At 37.4% G+C, this 19991-nt stretch overlaps 1 protein-coding gene and 1 pseudogene across 2 annotated transcripts in view; both read left to right on the top strand.

Annotated features, from left to right (window-relative positions):
• The window catches only part of LIN52 (lin-52 DREAM MuvB core complex component), a 92029-nt gene that overhangs the window by 37329 nt on the left and 34709 nt on the right, over window positions 1-19991 (top strand). The gene's annotated exons all lie outside the window — the stretch shown is intronic.
• LOC109448389 (large ribosomal subunit protein uL23) lies at window positions 5922-6521 on the top strand (annotated as a pseudogene).

Below are 19991 nucleotides of genomic sequence, written 5' to 3'. Positions count from 1 at the left end.
CTCACATAGCCTTCATTTTAATATGCTATTGGTATTGGTAAGTGAATGACTGGATTATTTCTGAAGTCCCATATGATATAGGTAGGCTGATATTTAGTGATATTTGGTGGTATTTTTAAGTTAAAGGCAGCCTGTACTGTTTAGCACAATAAAATTTGCTAGTTAAAAAAAATTGCTAGTTTAAAAACTATGATATTCCTTATAATATATTATAATAGTAATATAATTAACATTAATATAATTATATATTATAATTAATAAGCTACTTTTATAATGGCTTTATTGCTAGTTAAGAAATCTAACGCCTAAGGATACTTTTCAGCTAAATACTTGGAAATAGGTAGAATTCATTTAGAAGCATTTTTTTTAAACTTAGCCTAAAATTCCAAATAGATGTATTAGGTTTATGCTGCTCAGAATGGTAAACATCAACATTTTACTTAGTATTTAAAGACGACCCCTTACAAGGTAGCACTTTGTCTACTGCAGAAGACGCATGATTTTGCCCTATTTATGGCAACTGGATTCTCCTCCTCTCAATAGGATCAATATTAAGCCAGCCTTCTTTACCTCCTCGATCCATATTAAACCTGTCTTGGAAAGAGTCCGTTTATTGGATAATATAGCTACACCGGGGCTCGATGACAATATCTTTTGCTGCCTCATTAACTCTGGAGCATTAGAACAAGATAAAAATGCCCTTAAAGCCTCTTATCAGATGTCTGGTGTAACCTGCTGAAAGCAGGAGTGCCATTAGTTTATGTTAGAAATCAAATGGCCCTCCCCAGCGCAGGAAGTACTGATTAAACCTGAAGTGTCCCTGGAGGACTCTACAGCTGTCAGAGGGGTGGTGGCAGTCCCTCACCGAAAGGGAAATCGGGGCCAGAGGTCTCAGTGGGGCGGTGCTTTAAGAACTTGCACGTGGCTGCCCCAGCTGTTCTGCTTTGCCTAATGAATTGTTTTACAAGAAGAGGCTGGGTATTGTCATCACAAGCCGCCTGCCTTAGGGACTGGAGCAGGCCAAATACTAAGTAATGTTAGTGATGGTAATTGAAATGTGATGGCTCTCCTGGGATGTTTATAGCCCCGGAGCTGGTTGGCACTTGTGGATTATCTTGTCCTCCCAAGGCCCTCTTTGAAGTGTGCCTTATTATTTTTTTCGGTTTCATAATACTGTTCTGTGACTTTTTTTTCTCTCCTCCCCACTATAGAAATTCATTGAGAGAAGCAGTTTTAGGAACATTATAGTTGATTTAAGTAGAAGACAGCTTTGTCTTTTTCTTTTAAATTATCAACACGGCAACAGTAAAGAAGGGCCACCACACCTTAGTCTCTTGGGGGGTACCACTGCAGAGATCTCTAGGTTTTTAAAGGAACATTTTAAACTTATATAAGTAATACAAGGGCTTGATTTTTATAAAATTTCAATAGTATGGAAGCCTGTAAAGTGAAAAGTAAAAACCTTACCTGCTGAACTTACCAGAGGTAACAACCAGCAATGCTTTTTTCATGAACACTTACAAATAGTTTTCTATGCATCATCAAGTTTATATCTGCTACCACATACAGGGGAATATGTACTGTTGTGTGACTTGTTTTTTCACCCCACAATGTATCTTGGGATCTTTCCACAGCCATACATGGAGATCTGCCTCAATTCCTAGTTGCTACATAAAATTTCACTGGATGTACCAATTCAAGACTCTTAGTAGATAGTTTGACTTAGATCTTATGAATGAATACTTATTACACCAACTGGTTACACTCACTGATTTGTGTTCCGTAATTTAATCTATGATTTTACATTAAGTGATTTTTCCTTTCTTTAGGAGTGTTGCCTTTCGTTTCAAGACTGTTTTAAAATAGGAAATAGTGAAGGTGAAACTTTGGTGTGGGGCAGGGTATGGTGTGAGTTTTATCATACCATAGATCATCAGCTGACCATATATGTAGTGATGTGCTCCCTGCTATGTGTTTAAAAATTTTTGCTTAGCTAATTGAGAAGTATTCTGTCCCGGATAGGTGGGGAAAAAAACAAATAGCCTTTAATGGATGTTAAAGGCATTGAAGTCTTCTTCCAAAGTTGAATGAATGTTTTCTCCCCAAATTTCCTTCAGAAGCTCCAAGAATCCAGTTATGAATGCATTCATGGACATGGGGAGTGATTTGTCAGCATGTGGAAATGAGGACTTAGGTTTGTTGTGTAACAGCTTGGCTAACAAAGCAAGTTTGTGCCTCATGAACTTTAGGGGCCTTGCTGGGAGTGGCAGTGTGATGAATAAAGCAAAGCAATTTTCCAGGAGCATTTCAGGTCAGTGATGGGAGAAATCAGTTGTCTTCTCAGGCAAACAGAAACCTAATTTTAGCTGCATCTGTCTTCAATAGAATCTATACAAATTGGTAGAAATTGTCACTGCTTTCAAAAATAGGAACACTGTATGTCTTTTTTAACTCAAAGCCCTTTAGACTTATTTTCTCAACACTTCAAAGTTCTGATTTGCCTGAACATTACTGAAGAGAGGTCATACTAATAAATTGTGAAATGCCAACTAATTTTGTTTCAAGTTTCTTATATATTTTTCCTCCCCTTGTTGTTAGTCATTTGAATTGCTACACAATGCTTAACCTAATTGGAGGTTGTTATTAATAACAGTTACTGTTTATACCTGATTTATTTCTTATTCAAGCCTTCAGTAGATTCTTGGGAGACATAGGTATACAAGAGATTTCAGGGACTCTTGTGGGCCCTCAGAGCTCCTCCGGATCTGTGCTGTTCAAAACAGTAGTCACTAAACCACATGTGGCTGTTTAAAGTAAAATTAATAAAAATTAAATAAAATTTAAAATTTAATTCCTTAGTTGCACTAGCAAACGCTCGGTAGCCACATGTGATTAGTGGCTAAGCTATTGGACAGCACAGACAGAGAACATTTCCACTGGACGGCCCTACTCTAAACAAAAGGTTGGCAACCTATGACCCATGGCCTATTTCTGTGTTCCCTAAGAACCAAGAATGGTTTTGACAATGTTAAAGGGTTGTAAAAATAAAACCAAAAAAACAGAAGAGTCTGAGACAGAGGTTAAATGTGGCCTGCAAAGCCTAACATATTTGCTTTCTGGCCCTTTACAGGAAAAGGTTGTTGACCCTTGGAGCTATGCCTACTACTCTTGATGACATTTCAGTTTTCTGATGAAGTTAAGTTAGGGGGTTTGCCTAAGCCATGAGAAGACTGTGGATCTATTAAACACACTAGGCAAATTTAGGAGCAAAGTTTCTTACTATAGGTAGACTATGGAATGAGTCCAAAGCTCACACAAATCTGTTCCCTGGAGCTAACACAAGTGGGATGAGCTTTGAAATAGGTAAAATTCTCTGTAGTATAAATGATTAACTTGCAACAACTTTGTGAATAATGCCTACAGTATAATAACATCTTTCTGATTTTGTACGCTATATTCTTCCACCTTACCCTGAAAGAAACAGAATGAGTACATTTCAGCAGATGTACTTGACCTTTCAACAAAGAATTTACCATGAAGATTTTTAACTGTTCAAATTATTTTTAACTGTCAAATTATTTCAGTCAGTGTCTCCTAGGAAGAATGAAGCAAAAAGATTCTTCTAATATTTTCAACATCTGAGAGATAATCTTCCCTTGCCAAATGCAGCTCTAACAATTTCTCATTAAATGTAAGGCTTATGAAATCTGCCTATAAAATGAGCATCTGGCACTTCTGTGGTAAATTAGAGAGTCAACTTGTGCTTTTAAGTTAGGACCTTGACATTCTTGAGGGAACTTTGTGAATCCCCAACCTTGTGATAACCCATAGCATATCATTTTTGCTCCAAAATGCAGTAAATTATGGTTGGAAAAAATTAAGTTACCCCTTTGGGCTTTTGATGTGAATTATTGCATAATTAGAAGTAACAAAAGTAATTCTCTAAAATAAATTGTATACTACAATATATTGAATTATTAGTAGAAGCATTAACTTGGACTTGTCTAAATCTTCAGATTCAAAATAGTGATGCCAGATTATTGTGGACTGTGTGGTGAGGTCATGAAATGTACCGAAATATAGAAAATGTCACATTTCAACATTAACCTTGGAGAAAGAGATAACGGTAAATGAGATAAGGGAGATAATTATGAAACATTATTCTGAGATCATGAAGTGATAGCTTCTTCTAAAGAACACTATGAATGGTGGCTGTGTTTTGCTTTTATTCCATGGTATGAATTTTATTACTCTATTCATTGATTATAACTGGTTATGGTGTCAATAAGCAGTTGTCTATGTTAGAACTTTGACTACATTTATGAAAACCCCCAAATCTCTTCTAATTCTTCAGTGTCATCCTCTTTGCCAAATCATCTCTAAGTCTTCTTGCTCTTTCAGTTCTTCCATGTCACTTTTATGTACCGCCACCCCTTCGCCACCCTCTTGCCTCACCAGTATTAATGGTATACTCCCTTCCATTGCCTGTGAAAATAATCTCCCTGAAGTCATACTCTGTCCTCTTTCATAAGGCATGCCAATAAGCATGTACCCTTCTGGATCACCTCATCGTCAGTAAGATGTTCTGTAATATTTCTTACATAAACAAGGATACACCTCTTCTAAGGCTGACTGCTATCAAGTTTGAGGTCTTTGTCCATGGCATTTCATGATGTCAGTGAAAAGGTGGTAAAGTCACACGCCTCGAGCTTGTGTTTTACACCCCAGTTGAAAAGTCAGAAGGAGTAAGGGGAAGGGATATCACCTCCAGGTTTAGAGTTGCAACCTATCACCATTGAGGATGGCCTTACGCATTCTCCATGATGGAGAGAACCAGAAATTCAAGCTTTTGAGAAATTAGATATTTATCCATTTCTGGCATGAAGCATTTATAAATTAGTCCCCCCAAAAACGTTGTTCTGTATTCAAGATTTTTTTATTAGCCTATCAGTGTTTGGAAAGGAATTCTTTTTATCCTGGAGTTCTCAGATTAGTAGGGCAAACTTAATTTTTCCATAAAGTCTGTACATTACTACAAAGTAGATGGGTCAGTCTGATCTTAAACTCCATAGGCTCTATGGATATCTGGGCATCTGGTTTTTTCACCATTGAATTCCCAACACTTACCATAATTGGTACATGATAAATAGCTATTGTCCAATGGGTGCTCACCTTTTTTTTTTTCTTTAAAGTTTATTGGGGTGGCAATGGTTAGTAAAGTTACATAGGTTTCAAGTGTACAATTCTGTAATACATCATCTATATCTCACATTGTGTGTTCACCACTGAGTCAATTCTCTTTCCATCACCATATATTTGATCCCGTTCACCTTTCCTCTTTCATGATTCATGTTTACAAAGGCATTTTCTTTTAGTTTAAGTCAGTTTTATTTATATGAAACAATTTCTTGTTATGACTTATAACAAGTCATAATGAACACTTTAACGTCACATTTTCTCCTAAGTCACATTGTGGTCATGAGTCCTTTGTTTCCTGTATCATCCTCACTGCCTTTTTAGCTTTCACTAAAGTATTTTTTTTCTCTCTACTGATGAATGTTTTTGCTAAAAGCTGGTGCACTTTCTAAAACATTCCCACACACTGCTGGATATATTCATGTCATAGATCTGAGCCAGCCCAAGAAAAGTAGTCCATCTGTCTTTTATCCCAAATTTGTAGAAACTTTTAGTCCTCTCCAGTTTCCGTAGTATTCTTTTTACCACGTATGAGAGTACTAGTAGGGAATATCATAGCCACAACGGGATGCAGGTGGTGAGTGGACTGCTAGGCTCGCTAACTAGTTGAATGACTTTCTCCCTCAGTGTGTGTTACTCAGATTGGTTCTTCAGCAAAATTGCAAGTAAACTCCTGGGTTATATCGACTTTCATGCTTTCATAGTTGAAATCCTATAGCTATTAAAAACTTGATTTAGAAACGCTTTTCACGAAGGTGGCGCTGAAAGCGAAGAAGGAAGCCACTGCCCCTCCCAAAGCCGACGCCAAAGCGAAGGCTTTGAAGACAAAGAAAGCAGTGCTGAAAGGCGTCCACAGCCACACAAAAAAGAAGATCCGGACGTCACCCACATTCCGAAGGCCCAAGACACTGCGGCTCCGAAGGCCCAAGACACTGCGGCTCCGAAGGCAGCCTAAATATCCTCGGAAGAGCGCCCGCCAGGAGAAACAAGCTTGACCACGGTGCCATCACCAAATTCCCCGTAACTACAGAGTCAGCCATGAAGAAGACAGAAGACAACAATACACTGGTGTTCATTGTGGATGTCAAGGCCAACAAGCCTCAGATCAAACAGGCTGTGAAGAAGCTCTATGACATTGACGTGGCCAAGGTCAACACCCTGATCAGGCCTGGTGGAGAGAAGAAGGCATATGTTCGATGGCCCCTGACTACGATGCTTTGGATGTTGCCAACAAAATTGGGATCATATAAACTGAGTCCAGCTGGCTAATTCTAAATACAAACGTTTTTCACTGTAAAAAAACAAACAAACAATTTAATAGTAAGAGACTAGTAACAATTATGAGTTGTTCAGAATAACTTGTTTTCCTCAAGTGTAGAGTATAGAAAAATTCAATTGTGTAATGGCATTAGTCAGCATTGTATATGATGCTGCGGTCTAATTTTCTCTAGACTATTTTTGACACTGTTAAAGAACAATACATGGTTTTTGCCATAAATGATATTTTATAATTATTTTCTTTAAATTAATAATTCTGTCCTTAGAGATTACATTGGATTCTGTTTTTATTGTTCACCACCAGTGTGTGAAATGGGTGTGTGTAACAATGAGCTGTTACCGCGTATGTTTGCTTTGATGTTTGGTGGGTGAAAGCAGTGAGGAGATCCCAGTTTGCATGATTAACCTTGTAAGGACTATAGATCCTTCTTTATGTAGGAACTTCCGCTGTACTTTATTTAGGTCAAGAATGAAGCTGATTTTACAGAAATTGACAAGCAAATCCTAATATTCACATGGAAATACAAGAGACTCAGAATAGCTAAACAATTTTGAAAAAGAACAAAGTTGAAGAATTCCCAGTCTCAAAACAAAACTATAGTAATCAAGACAGTGTGGTATGAGCATAAGGATAGATCCATAGATCAATGGGATAGACTTGAGAGTTCAGAAATAAACCCTCACATTTATAATCAATTAATTTTTGACAGGAATGCCAAATCATCCAATGGGGATAAAATAGTCTCTTTAACAAATGGTACTGGAAAAACTGAATATCCACATGCAAAAAAAAAAAAAAAATTTGAATTCCCTGCCTCACACCATATATGAATATTAAAATAGAATAAAGCTAAAACTATAAAACTCTTAGGAGAAAACACAGACATGAATCTTTGTGACCCTAGGTTAGGCAGTGGTTTCTTAGATGCGATACCAAAAGCAGAAGCAGAAAAAGAAACTAATAAATTGGACTTTGTCAAATTTTAAAACATGTGTCCTTCAAAGATACCATCAATAAAGTGAAAAGACAGCCCATAGAATGAGAAAAACTTTTGCAAATCATTTGTGTATTATTTGATAATGGGCTTGTATCCAAAATATATAAAGAACTCTTACGACTCAACAATAAAAAGACAACCCAGTTTTTAAAGTGGGCAAAGGATTTGAAAAGGATATTTCTCCAAAGAAGATATACAGATGGCCAATAAACATATACAAGATGCTCAATATGATTAATCATTATGGAAACGCAAATCAAAACCATGAGATACTACTTCACATACACTAGGATGACTATAATAAAAAAATGGATAATAACAAATGTTGGCAAGGGTGTGAATAAATTGGAATCCTTGTGCACTGTTGGTAGGAATGTAAAAGTGGTACAGCCACTATGGAAAACAGTATGGTGGTTCCTCAAAAAATTAAAAATAGAACACCATATAATCCAACAATTCCACTTCTGGGTATATAGCCAAAAGAATTGAAAGCAGGGACTTGAAAAGATATTTGTGCATCCATGTGTACAGCAGCATTATTTGAAATTGCAGTGTCTGTTTATAACTGGATGAATAAACAAAATATGGTATATACATACAATGGAATATTATTCAGCCTTAAAAAGAATGAAAAATCTCACACATGCTACAGCATAGATGAGTTTAATGATATGCTAAATGAAATAAGCTAGTCACAAAAAGACAAATACTATACGATTCCGTTTATATGAGGTACCAAGAGTAGTCAAATTCAGAGACTAAAAGGGGCAGCTGGATGGCTCAGTTGGTTAGAGTGGGAGCTCTCAACAAGGTTGCCAGTTCAATTCCCGCATGGGATGGTGGGCTGCGCCCCCTGCAACTAAAGATTGAAAACAGCAGCTGAGCTGTGCCCTCCACAACTAGATTGAAGGACAATGACTTGGAGCTGATGGTCCCTGGAGAAACACACTGTTCCCCAATATTCCCCAATAAAATTTATTTAAAAGGAATATTCATGGGGGGTGGGAGATGAGGGTAAGGGGGATCGAATATATGGTGATGGAAGGAGAACTGACTCTGGGTGATGAACACACAATGGGATTTATAGATGATGTAATACAGAATTGTACACCTGAAATTATGTAATTTTACTAACAATTGTCACCCCAATAAATTTAATAAAATAAAATTTAAAAAAAAAGAATATTCAGAGACTAAAAGTAGAATTGTGGTTGCTAAGGGCGGGGGAGCAAGATTGGGGAGTTATTATTTTAATGGGTACAGAGTTTCAGTTTTGCAAGATGAAATGGTCTGGACATTGGTTACACAACAATATGAATATACTTAATGCCACTGAAGTGTACACTTAAAAATGATTAAGATGGTAAAATGTATGTTATGTGTATTTACCACGATTTTAAAAGGTGGGGGTGGGCAAATTGATGACATGTGAATTATATCTCAATTTTTGAGTAAATTACAGGAGAAAAAGAAGAAAACAAAGAAATAAACCCAGTCCAGGAAGCCCCCAAAAGTTTGAAGTCCATTATAGGCCTGCTCTGAAATGAAGGCCTTTCCTTTTTTTTAATGTATCCTGATTTTGTATTCTACTTCCTTCAATTCATGAATGAGCCCATCTACCTCTCCTCTTTTCTTTATTCTTTTCCGAAGTAGATTTGAAATACTCTCCTGATCATCCTTAGTACTTTCTTTAACATCTGACACTACCAAGGGTCCACATCTATTTCTTAGGATTTAGATATTATCATAATAAATAAACATTTATTTATGGCCTACTTTTAAAAGCAATGTGCTAAACCCTGGATGTCAAAAATACATAAACTCCTCTCAAGGTACTTATAATCTGTGGGTGACAAGGCAAATGCATGGAAAGATCACAGTACATGGGAGCATGTGCTAAGCGCCACCTGAATACCATGTTCAGACATGAGATCATAGCTGAACGTGGCTGGGTAGAGTCTAAAAAGGTGATATTTAAACTGGAATTAAATAAATAAATCCTATATATTATCATTGGCAAGTTAGTTTCCTCCTCACTATAAGATTCCATGTAAAATGTAACATTCCATGTAGCAGTTACTATTTGATCAACCTGCACAAATCCTCTTTTTCTCATAGCCGTTTCCCCTGTTGGCAGCCCAGTTTGTTAGTACAATAAAAGCCGTCTTTTGTCTATTCGTCCACATATGAACCAGTAATTAAGTTGCTCGGAACACAAAGTAACCTAACCTCATAATTTGGCTAGCTGGCCATGCAGCAACCTCTCTGGGTTTACCTGGTTAAGCCTGTAAGTGGCAATAAAAAAATAAGAAAGTAGCCACCATCAAACACGTCTCACCTACGGTAAGTTTGACCTGCAGCTTGACAATGATGTCCATTATTTCTGCTTTCTATGCTGAATGGATGTACTACCCATGAGAGTCTCAAACACCCTTAATTTTAAAAATATATTGATTTTTTTTTTAGACTTCTACATGCTAAATGTTAACCTCCTTATCACGTGCAGTGACGATTGCTGAATTCTCATTAGGTGCAACTCATTGTTGAAGCACCAAAGCAGCTGGCTACTTTTGCAGTTAATTCTTATTTAAATAAACAAACAGGATTTTTTTAAAAAAGATTAGCCAGAACAGTTGTAAAATTCCCGACCACACTGATATATAGCAATTCTGGCTTGGCAGACTTTGACCCAGGGCTGTGCAGTGTTTTATTACCCTCAGGCACATAAGGACACATACTTACAGCACCACTTTTGTAGCAGATATTTTTATAACTCTACAAAATGATTAGACTGACGTAGAGCAATTCTCTAAATTCATAGGTATTAAATATTCTGGCAGCTGTCTCCTTTTTGCCTTTAAGTTGAGCCATCATGATGAGATAAGACTGCACTAGGCCTGATCAGTACATGAAGGAAGTTAGGCAGCGTATTCTCACGTTACTGACGAGGGTCTTTGTTGTTATATATGAATCGGAGAAATCTCGGAGGAAGGGTTCCCATTATAGTAATTCCAGTTCAATTCTAGTAATATTCTTGTTTTTCAGAAACCTCTTTACTTCAAAACACATCCATGTAATCAAATAGGAAGTTATGGTATAAAAATGCCTCTGAGTTCTAACTGAAACAACTTAGCTGGTGCTCAAAAACTCGTACAATATCTTTATCTGGGAATTTGAGGTATTGATTAGGGTTTAGAGAGTGTTTAGGAGAACCTGGATGGAAGAAACTAGCGGGTGAATTGGTATTAAGGTACCACTGTACCCTAATGGGATACAGACTCATTTCTCAAAATAGAGTTCTAGCAACTTCTGGACTCTAGGTCATAGTCCTGAAGAGGGGACGGAGAGTCTGGGAGTTTCTCATGTTATGATCTCAACAACTTTCTGACCTCTCTTCCCCTAAGGACTTCCTACGTGCTTCCAAGTGTCCCATATTCTTTTAACTGGGAACAATTTACAGTTGAAAGATTGGTCCTTTGCTGTGAAATATGAGACTTTAAATGGCAAGCGATTATTGGTACAACCATTTTGGAAAACAGGCAGTATCTGCGAAGGTTGATCTATACCCTGCAACCCAATAATTCCAGTGCTAGGTATATATACTCTAGAAATAGAAATGTAAATATTTGTATACCAAAAGATGAGATGCATACAAAAATATCCAGAGCAGCACTATAATAGACCCAAACCAGAAGAAATCCAAAAGTTCATCAAAGGTAGAATGAATAAATTATGATATATTCATACAGTAGAATACTATATAGCCACGAAAATGAACACCTATTGCTACATACGACAAGAATAAGTCTCAGGAACATAACACTGAGTAAATGAAGCTAGACACAAAACAGTACCTAATTATACATCATTTATATAAAGTTCAAAACAAGGAAGGCTAATCTATAGTGATATAAATCAAAATAATGGTTGCATTGGTGGTATAGTGGTGGCAGGGAGGGAGCTTGAGGAGGGAGGCTTCTGGGATGCTGGTAATGGTTCTCTACCATGTTTCCCTGAAATAAGACCTAGCCAGACAATCAGCTCAAATGCATCTTTTGGAGCAAAAATCAATATAAGGTCCAGTCTTATTTTACTATAATATAGGACCCGGTCTTATTTTACTATAAGACCGGGTCTTATCTAACATAATATAATATAAGAACGGGTCTTAGATTAATTTTTGCTCCAAAAGACGCATTAGAGGTGATGGTCTGGCTAGGTCTTATTTTGGGGGAAACATGGTATATAGATGTATGTGGTTATTACACAGATGTGTTCATTTTGCAAAATTCCTTGCATGTATACTTAGGATCTGTACATTTTTCTGCATGTATGTTATACTTTAAAAACTTAATGAGAAAAAATATTTTTAAAGACAAATAGTGGCTGAGATAAAAATTGAAACTCACTCACTCTGAAGTCAAATAGCCCTTAAATTGAAATAATAGCTCTCATAACCTTTTTGGTTTGATATGGGAAGCTCATGAAAGAAGGGTATCAAACATGAGTAGTTTTCTGGCCAGTTAGGAAAGAGGAGGGTGAAGAGGAAGGGAACCAACCCCCCAGATTTCAAAATATTGCTTAGAGCAGATCTTACATAATTGGATGAGAATAATAGGAGTTGTTTTCTGGAGTATTTTCGTCTTGCGTAGCTGTGAATGTGTATAACTTTTTGTGCCTTAAAAGTTTGCTTTTAACATAAACATCCTTAGTATTAAAATTTTTGTTCCCAGAGTCATTAAATAAGGTATCACTGTGATAAAGAATGGTAACGAATGTGATTCAGTAGGTGGCAGTATTCCCTTTTGATGGTTTCAGTTAAAATGTGGGTACGTGGGGGTAACTCTCAGCAACTTTTCTCAGTGGGAATAATAAAGTCACATGCTGGAACAGGTAGACCAGAGAGATCATTTTAATGTTTTCGTCCATTTGTTATTTCATGTGTTACTATTTTGAATAAAGCAACAAGATGTAGAGTCCACAAATCTAGAGGACATATTTTTCCACATAAAACCATAGGATGATATCCTGCAAGAGGAAGTTTGTTTAATGTGGTTTTACTTTAAATGGGTGTTAATGGATAGAATATTAAGAAAGGATTAGGGCAGTGACTTTCTTTTTTTTCTTTTCCATCTTGTATTTAGGAATATGTATTTGTCAAGATTGAGATAATGACTAACTGCTTTGGACAAAGATGTCAGCAGAATTTATTGATGAGGAGGTTAGTTTAGGATGTGCTGGAGCATAAATTAAAAGAAAAACTAAAGTGATTGACCAGTCTGTTTTTATTGGTTATTTTAATGCAAATCAAATGCTATTTGAATAGTTTCTTTTTTCATATTGAAATTTTCTTACAATGGTAGTGCTTGATGAAAGCACTGGAGTTTAAGAAATCTTATGTAACTGTTTTAGTTGTAAAGAACTTGACATGGATTAGAGGACTATTTCAGATAAGTCAAGAGTTATCAACGAGAGGACTGAAAATGCCTATCACACAGAATGGGAGGCCAATGAACAAACTAGGCAGTTGAAGTCAGAAGGACTACATTCAAGTCCCAACTTTTCTCATTATTAGCTATTGATCTTGGGCAAATCACTTAACCTGCCTAAGTTTTCTTTTTCTCATCTGTGAAACATAGGTGACGAATAACTGCTTCGCTTCCCCTTCCTGTAGGTGCATCAGGTGGGTGTGTTATCTTTGAGGGTGTGTGTTGATGTTAATGGACTGGACAGATGGACTCTAGTTGTTTCTATACTATTCAGTATACTTTTTGCTTTCTCAAGTTTTCTTCCTGCAGTCATCAGGTGCCTGCTGAGAAACATTGATAAGTATATCTTCAACAGCCATTATTAATGATTACCAACTAATAGGTACTATGCTAAATGTTTCAAGTGTATACTGTGTTTCACCGAAAATAAGACCTAGATAATCAGCTCTAATGTGTCTTTTGGAGCAAAAATTAATGTAAGACCCGGTCTTGTTTTACTATAAGACCCCAGGTATAATATAATATTAACATAACATAATATAACATAACATAACGTAACATAACATAACATAATATAATACCAGGTCTTATATTAATTTTTGCTCCAAAAGATGCATTAGAGCTGATTGTCCATTTTCGGGGACACACAGTAGTTCCCAAAGCCTCACAACTACACTGAGTAAGTTGGACCACTGGCCCCATTTTATACTTCACAAAGGTCTAGGCTAGCCCCACGATCTGTGAACCAAATTTAAGCTGCCTGACTCCACAGCAATTGCTTGTGTTATACTTGTGTCATGCAGTGCCTGCCGTGCTGTGTGCTTCCTTTTGAACTTTTCCACAGCTAGTATTATAGAAGTCAAGGCCATACTGTTTTTATATATTGGATAGTTCAGATAAAGACAGTGGGCCTTACAAGAAAATTTTATGATGTTCTGCTTTGGAGTTATTAACAGAATCCTAATGGATGCAATTATTAATTTTGGAGTGGGAATAGTCAGTGCTCCTGTTTGAACACTTGAGCCTGTATTTCATCTTCAGCTAAAGTACATACAAATCGTTTCTTGATGATTCAAATTCAAGGAGAGGAACAGGAACATTAGCACAATCTAGAGAGTGTTAATATTTGGTTTGAGGATATATTGATTTTCTTTGCAGACACCTCTCCCAGAAATAATTTTATTTTAATATTACAACTGGTTTGCCTTTTCTTTTTTGTATATTTATGTGTGTGTGTGTGTGTGTGTTTGTGTGTGAGCTTCAGGGGCTTTCCCATTTATTGTAATTATAATAGTCATTGACATTTTGCATGGAGATGACATTTTCTGGAGAATGCATTTAAAACTGATAACTTATTATGCTAATAACTAAATATATTTTTGCTGTTCCTGTCAGATAAAAACAAATATATATGAAAATTTTCGTTTATAAAAATGTTATCTTTCAATATTCCAACATTATTGTTTTCGATGAAAAATGATTTCTCAAAAGTATATCTTCAACCTTCCCTTCTAAAAATATAAAAATTACTTATTCATGTTTTGGCCATGTTCTAATTTAGTTTGTAAATTGTCACTTTATGTTTTTTAAATGAATTTTAAATTTTAGAATAGTTTTAGATACAGGAAAATTGTGAAAGAGAGTTTCCATATAACCCACACTCAATTTTCATCATCATCATCATTATTATTATTCATTTGTTACAATTAATGAACTTCGTGGGTTTTGTTTTTCTTGGGTTTGTTTTTTTTTTTATACTTTTTTTCCATACTTTATTCAGATTTCCTTGATTTTTCCCTAAGTCCTTTTTCTGTTCCAGGGCCCCAGCCAGGAGACCATAATTAAATTACATTTAGTAATCGTATCTACCCTTAGGCTCTTCTTGGTTATGACAGTTTCTCAGACTTGCTTTGTTTTTGATGACCTTGACAGTTTTAAGGAGAACTGATCAGGTGCATTGTAAACTAGCCCTCAACTGGGATTTGATGTTTTTCTCATGATTGTGATTCGCCTTTCATTGCATACACTAGGTTATATGGAGAGGTTGCCCTTAATCATAGAGAACTATATGAGGAAGGCAGATTAGGATTTGAAAATATTGGATAACCCACACAAAGATAAGCATTAACGGCATTCTTTGTTGGCATTGAAACATTGGCTCTGTTCTTTATATTTTATCCTTTTACAGAAGAAGCCAGTCCTAATTCTGGATGAAACCAAGAGTCTAGGTTATATGATCTGCCCATGTTCCTAAAACAGTTTCTTTTCTAATTGCACCTATTGTAGCAGTTAGCATGGGTTCTAATGTTACTCCTAAGAACTTTATTTAATCTGTATTGGCCTCTAATTAGTAATGGGCAATTTTGGGTGAATAGTGAATTGATTAAAATTGTGGAAATTATACGCAAAGTGTTTTGTCACTACAGCCTAGAACAGTGTAAGATTAAAACAGGGCCTGGTTTAGTTACTATTGTAAGATAAATGCTTGGCAAGTATTATTTTAGTGGTTTTAGTTTGCATTCCAGTCTGGTGTTGGTTTTAACGCTGCTAAGAATTATTGTCTTTTAACTCACTGAGGTCCTCAGTTCTACTCCATTAAGGGCCCCTTTTCTGCCAATCAAAAGCAGCATCCCTGAGATTGATTTTTGTTACAGTGGGTAGTAATGGCTGCCTAGTGACAACACTTCAAACTCTTTTATGTAAACAGAAAGCAATCAAATAAGTACTAATCCAAGGATTATGCGGACCCAAATCCCGTGGCCGGGAGAAGAATCTCTGCAGTGTGTGTCCCTGGCTCTTTGCCTCCTGATGGCGAGCAGCCCCTCTCCTTCCCGGGCAGTCCGCTTGCTGCTTGTGCAGCCTGTTAGATTGCAGGATGCTAAGACCGAAACACTCCTGCAACTCCTGAATGGAATTCAAAAAGACACTTACATTTCCATAAATAAATTAGGAATTCAGTAGTTTCTTCGGGCTAATCAGGGCAGGCTGATAAACCTTGCTAGCTGTTTAATAAATGAATTGTGACTGATTACCTATTAATATGGACGCCTCAGGAATTCACCCAGGGGGAAGCAGAGCAGTGAAATAGAGAGGGGCATGGCCCCTTGGGAAATCAGGGCTTCATGTTTGCAGCTTAAATATCTCTGTGAAGTATCAATAAGGAGGTAATTGAATTTTGAACACAAACATGAGCGCCGAATGGATGAAAAGGGGAGGGGGGGATCTGATCATCTCTTCTCTGCCCCTTCATTCTCCCCTCCTCTTTTCCTTAGAGACTACTCTAGTAAAGATAGATGCTAAATCCATTAAATAAAGATTAGACTCTGTCGTAGTAGAAAATGGCAGCTTACCTAGATCCCTGGGCAAATTGGGGCCTTTTGCAATACGGAAAATTAAAATATACATTTTTAACAAGTATGCTATCTTCCTAGCAATAATGCCAGGCTAGCTTGTGGGGTTTGCTTCTCCTTCAGATGGGCTTTTGTTTGGGCAGATCACTTTCTCTTGTAGTAATGCCAATTTTTTCTGTGTTCCGGGAGCAGAAGGGGCTAGGTTTATTTATTTATTTTTAAAGCTTCTGTTGAGGCCTTCCCTCTAGCATCCTGCGTGCTGGTAATCAGGGCAGTGGGAAGGAGATTAGTGTCCTACGAATTGATGGTAGATAAATGTTCCCTCCCCTTAACTGGTGGGTCCAAAAGAGCCCAATCACTTATATTTCAGGGATGATTGGAGACTGTACAGCCTAGCGAGAAAAGGACTTACAGACTGAAACAAACATTGATGTTTTAAATGCAATTTTACTTGGCTTTATTTCCTCCAGATAAGGTTATTGATTTGCTTTGTCCTCCTATTTTAAGCCAGATAAAGTCATATTAATGTAGAAAAAGAAGAATTGGCATCATTTGGTTACAGATCATAATACTCACCCCTTTTTGAGCAGTAACAAAAAAAACAAGCATCAAGCCTTAAGTACTTTTCTTATCTTTATGTCAATACCCAGTATTGGCTTTTTGGACTAACCCTTGTTTGTATGTCAATCTACAATTCTGATGACCCTTTCCTGAGGCTTCAATCAGTCGGTCTATCAACAAGTATTAATTGAACATCTGTTAGGAGTGTGGCATTGTTAGTTGCCATGTTCAATGGTGAAAAAGTCTATCCTCTGCTACCACAGATGTGTATTAAAAAAACAAAGCTAATCATGTCATATTCGTATTTATATAAAACTTCTTTGGTTCCTTGAATCCAACATGATGAAATTCAGATTCCTCAGGCCTTCACAAAATGACCTTCCTACCGTGTTTCCTCGAAAGTAAGACCTAGCTGGACAATCAGCTCTAATGCGTCTTTTGGAGCAAAAATTAATATAAGACCCAGTCTCATTTTACTATAATATAAGACCGGGTCTTATATGATATTACATAATACAATATAATACCAGGTATAATATAATATAATACCGGGTCTTATATTAATTTTTGCTCCAAAAGATGCATTAGAGCTGATTGTCCGGCTAGGTCTTTTTTTGGGGGGGAAACTCAGTAATATTAACCTAGCCTGTCCCTACAGTTTTATCTGGAAAACTTCTACTTTACCCTTCAAGGCCATTTCGGATTCCACGCTCTCCAGGTAATGTCTACTTATTTCCCCCAGCAGAGTTAAGTTTTTGTTATCACTCGGTGCTGGTTCTACACTTGCAGCTCTGAGGAATTAAAAATGTACAACTTCTTAGTCTCTGTAATAAAGGATTCTGTGCATCATTTGCCACAGGGTTTTGCAAATATTCCCAATTCTTTATCTCAACTTCAGAGGTATCTTGATGATCAAATTTTCATTGATTTGTCCTTATGATACTTACTTTACTTTGTAATTTAACTTTGTTTTGCAGCAACCTTTAATGTGAAGAAGGAAGAATCTGTTTGCTCTCCCCATTATTACTGCTATCTTAAGTTATGTCTAGAGAGCAGAAATCAAACTTATTTCACCTGATTGCTACAGTTCACAGATGGCCCTTAATGATTTTGAATGCTAGTTCTCAAAGCCAAATAGCACAACATATCAGCGTTTTTCAGTCCTTCACATGTTGCAAGTTACATTGATGTTGCACCCAGGTGGTTACAGTTTTACTCCCAGTTCTCTGTAGCCTTTGCTTCCTGCCGTTTTGCTGGACCCCAGAGCTCCTTCCAGCCTTACTGACTACACAGGTGTGCTGGGGCCATGCACACAAGCAATTTAAAGTGTCTGTATTCCCAGTGGTTGGATCTTAACTATTGCCAAGTTTTAAACCTCATTTAACATCAATGGATTAATGTAAATAAAATGTTTTCCTTTTTGTATTAATAATTTTCACTGTAGATTGTATATTTTCATTTAATTATAAGAAATATTTAATACTAGAAATTCAGAGGTAGAAAAATCTCACCCAAATTATCACTAAAATTTTTTAATAAAATGAATATCATTGGCTTTATCCCTTTAAGAAAAGACTCTCTTGGCAACTCTGTTTCCTAAAGCTTTCTGATGATCTTAGCATACCCTCATTCAGTAAAATATCTCTTTCCTGCCTTTGTATGTTCATAACACCGTACCTTTAGAGGGAACCTGCAGGGTAATGTCGTATATTGCGTTGGTTCCTACCCCTGGCGCCCCTATGAATGAGGGATGTCCACAGCAGCCCTGCTTAGCTCCTGTGGGCTCATGCCGACGGCTTCTTTGATGGAGTCAATCCATGTTAGTCCTTAGGCAATCACTGCTGTAAGCTTCTGTATGTGTGTGGATAGTGTTCAAGTGTCTGTCTTGTTCGGAAAGATTCTGTAGCTGTGGTTCTTAACCTAAGAGTCCACGAATCTCCTGAAATTATAAACAAAATTGTGTATGTGTACATATACATGTATATTTTTCTGCAGAGAATATCCATGGCTTTTATTAGATTTCTTAAAAGGTCTCTGTTATGGGTTGAATTGCGTCTCTCTAAAAAAGATATGACAGAGCCCTAACTCCTGGTACCACAGAATGTGACCTGATGTAGAGGTAGGGTGTCGTGCGGGAGACCCTGCTCGCTGCGCCATTTGTCATGCGGGGGACCCTGCTCGCTGCGCCATTTGTCATGCAGGGAGGCCTGCGGGGTCTCTGCTCCCACTCCCCATACAAGAACGCAGGATATGGTGAGGCCAAAAAGGAACACCCACGGAGCCATAGGTAGGGGAGCCACACCACTATATTCTCTCTGGCGGCACTATACTCTGATTGGAGGCTGGATCCACACTGTCCGCAAACCGCCATCCACACTTGCCAGCCCAGCCGCCATCTTCTTGCTAGCCCCCATTCTTTCTCTCTCTCTCTCTTTCCTAGCACAGCCACAGCAGTTATATTAGTGGCCAATGGCTCACTGGTTACAGCTGACGGCCAACTAGCCACAGCTGATGGCCATGCAATCACAGTTGGCCATTTACTACCTGAGCCAGCACCTGTCTATGTGAGGCCGAGAGCCTGGAAACTGCTTTTTGGGGTTCTGTCCCCACATAGGGTCTTTACAGAGGTAATCAAGTTAAAACAAGGTCATAATCCAATATAACTAGTGTCCTTATAAAAGGAGGAAATCTAGATACGGAGACAGATACACATAGAGAGAAGATGATGTGAAGAGATACAGGGAAAAGACAGCCATCTGAAAGCCAAAGAGAAAAACCTGGAACAGATCCTTCCCTCACAGCCCTAAGAAGGAAACAACCCTGCCAACGCCTTGATCTGGGACTTCCAGCCTCTAGAACTGTGAGACAATACGTTTCCGATGTTTAAGCCATTCATTTTGTTATAGCAGTCCCAGCAAACCAATACAACCTCTGTCAGTTAGGATGCTTTAACTGCAAATTATAGAAAACCCAACAAAGGAGGCTTAAAAGATGAGGAAGTTCCATGTAACAAGAAGTTCAGAGGTACTTCGTTTTCAGGTGTTTAATTCAGCGACTCAACATTATCATCAGAGACCCGTTAGTTCTGTCTTTCTGCTGTGCCACCTTCAGTGTGTTGG

This window comes from Rhinolophus sinicus, linkage group LG03, assembly GCF_036562045.2.
Source record: "Rhinolophus sinicus isolate RSC01 linkage group LG03, ASM3656204v1, whole genome shotgun sequence".
In the NCBI taxonomy this organism is placed as follows: Eukaryota; Metazoa; Chordata; class Mammalia; order Chiroptera; family Rhinolophidae; genus Rhinolophus; species Rhinolophus sinicus.
This window is presented reverse-complemented; position numbering and strand designations above follow the sequence as displayed.